The 3,045-nt window shown below is 42.0% G+C and overlaps 1 non-coding gene across 1 annotated transcript; it reads right to left on the bottom strand.

Moving 5' to 3' along the window:
• Positions 1-1,751: 1,751 nt before the first annotated feature.
• LOC138140956 (5S ribosomal RNA) lies at positions 1,752-1,871 on the bottom strand. The gene has a single exon (XR_011162862.1). It is a non-coding gene; the product is annotated as a 5S ribosomal RNA (ribosomal RNA).
• Positions 1,872-3,045: the final 1,174 nt, after the last annotated feature.

The following is a 3,045-nucleotide window of genomic DNA, read 5'->3' as shown; positions in this document are numbered from 1 at the left end:
TTCACATTCAGCATAACAGACCAGACATTATTATTTTAAATAAACAACAAAAGCAAGCATATCTTTTAGATATAGCTGTTCCAAATTCACACAATATAACACAGACATATAATACAAAAATTAATAAATATATTATTATAATTTCAGCAACAGGAATAGTACCGCAATCTCTTTTTAAAAATTTAAAAATTTTGGACTTAGAGAACACATAAAACACAAAAAAGTCAAAATGTGGAGGCGAGACGCCGGTAATTATGTTGATAAGCACTGCACTACTGCCGCCGGGTGGAGGTGGGATACGAAAAGAAGATGCTCTCACTGCTCTCACTCACAATAAGTTCGGAAAAACCGAATTTTATTATCGTATTTAATTGACGTCACAGTTACTTTGGCGAAACAGGAGCTCGCTTTTCGAAGGCATGATGAAAAAGACAGACGAATCAATTTGATATATAAAACCTAACAGGAACGGCTGGTCCATGAGGTCATTTGGGTAATGACCCCCTAAAAAATAAAGGTTTTACCCAACACCAGCCGCGACTGCAATGTACACAAGACTATGACTGCTACATATTATGTTATTTCAACCAAATCAGAAGTACAATAATTTTGAAAAGTAAGTGCAATGTATACTTCTAAATCTATCTAAATTTATTAATATGTAATTTTTTTCAAAACTATCGATCTTTCTTTGAAACATTTTCAATTCACAATTCACTGTTGGAAGCGCTGTACTTTTTAGTATAAATACGTATACGAAAAATTAAAATAATAGTTGAATTAACACATCGTTAAATGTTACGAGGAACATAGTTTTTTGGATTACACAGCAAAATCTTGGAATTTCAGTCCGATATTACTCCATTGAGTCTTTGGACTCACAAATAAATACCTCGAAAAGCCGACAAACATCTGTCTAGAACTTTTCTAGTAACCAGAGGGTATCGTAAACGACCCGTGTTTAGACCTCTTTCGTGAAAGTGACCGACCGCCGGCGCCGCTCGATTTCGTCATAAATCTCAGCCGTACCCCCCACGATAATTGACAAGTCTGTCATACAGCCCTACCATTTAAAACCTTTATTCTCTTCGTTTTAAAAATAGTTTCGCATGGTTTTTCTCTCTTCTCGTTTTACAATGGTCCAGTGACTAATAAATGAGTGTTGTGTTATGAGTTTGTTCGAGCTCAAAAAAACGTGGTTCGAAATTGTTTAACGTTTAACGAATGGTAAGTTATTCTAGTTTTTATGTTGGTCTTAACGTGTTAGGGGCCAAGAATACAACATTGTCTGTCCATTATAACATAGAACTGATATGTTGAATTCAGATCTCTAATTATTTAAAAACCAAAAAAATAAAGCAGCAGTCAAAGTGGCATGTACGCGTAACCTAATATATATTTTTTTTACATTAAAAGATCGCCGTCTTCCTCGTCGCACTTACGACATTTGCATATGTTATCTTTGTTAAACTCACGGAAGGAATATAATGAACCGGTCACCCGTCCAAGTGCTGACCGCTGCCCGCGTGGCTTACCTTCGGTGATCGAACGACAACCTTTACCGTTTGACGAGTTTTTATTCTGCAATTGTTTACAATTAATCGACAAAAAAAATTGTTTTCTTAATTATCTAGTACTTAAAGCTATGAATCTACATTATACGGGTCTGTGCATGTTTCCGAATACCTGCACGAAAAACAAATCGGTTCGGTGGTTGCTATGGATTTCAAAAAAAAACAAAAAGTGTTGGGGGGCAACGGCACGCGGTGTTCCCAAGCGGTCACCCATCCAAGTACTGACCGCGCCCGACGTTGCTTAACTTCGGTGATCGGACGAGAACCGGTGCTTTTCAACGTGGTATGGCCGTTGCCGTGGTGTTTAGGTGTGATCGTTGGTGTAAAATATATTGCTTTTAACATTCCGATGCACGAATATGAACATCAAAACGCGATGCGTTTCGTTTCCGTATGCACTTACCCTCTGACGACCGACGTCGGACCGAACTAACGGGAAATCCCACAACAACCACCACGTCACGCTCTAACGACAAGAGAGACTACTAGACGGACTGGCGATCTCCCGCGTCGCACATTTTTCGACCGCCGGCGGCGGTGGAAAATCCAGAATTTCACCCCACCTACCGCGCTGCTTGCTCCGACGACGACGAGATTCCCACATTTGGATCGACCGAAATATGTAAGTAATATCAGGAAGTTCCGATTTTCGAGAGGAGACCTGTGTTTCTATTTACCTATCTATAATAATTATCGTTATAATCATCATATCATTATTATTATTATTAACATTATTATTTATTACCATTATTATTATTATTATTATTATTTATCGTCCCTCGGATTCGGCGATCTTCGAAAATCCAAGTTGGACCGTTAGACATTCGAACGCGGTGTGCGTGGCTGACGAGTTGTTATTTTTGGCGTTTTTTCTTCGATCTTCACCCCGACTTCGGACGACGCAGGTCGGACACGAAATTACGAAGAGAGAAAGACGGAAGAAAGGAAGAAAACCTGAAGATCCGTCGAAGAAAATATCGGAAAACTCGTAGGTGCGGCATCGGTCGGACGATGAAGACCGTCTCCTTTCGGATGATCCTCTCGACGGACTTTCGGCCGTCCCGAAGGGTCCGGACGGCAACGGGACCCGTCGTCGACTCGTCCCGTTTCAACTTCCGCCGAAAACGATCGACCTGAACGTCGGAGAGGCGGTTCGCGGCATCCTGTTGTCGGAATTGCCTCGGTTCGAACACCAGGTCCTTTCTGTGCTTCGACCGTTTCGGAAGCGTTTGGCGACGCGAAGATGTCGTAAAATCGAGAAGGTGGCGCGGTATTCCGGGAAGAGATGGACCAATATTTCGGCGAACGAAATATGGATTCCCGGAATCGACGCGTCTACCCCGCACCGCCGACGTAAACCGTCGGTCCCGAATCGAAACCGTGACGACCCGGATTTAGGGCTGGTGGTTGGAGGGGCGTGTACCTGATTCGAAACCCACCGACGTTCCGAGACGAACTTCGCTATCTCCAG

This window comes from Tenebrio molitor, unplaced genomic scaffold (genome assembly GCF_963966145.1).
Source record: "Tenebrio molitor unplaced genomic scaffold, icTenMoli1.1 SCAFFOLD_636, whole genome shotgun sequence".
Taxonomy (NCBI): Eukaryota; Metazoa; Arthropoda; class Insecta; order Coleoptera; family Tenebrionidae; genus Tenebrio; species Tenebrio molitor.
Note: the sequence above shows the minus strand (reverse complement) of the source record. Positions and strands in the feature narration are given on the sequence as shown.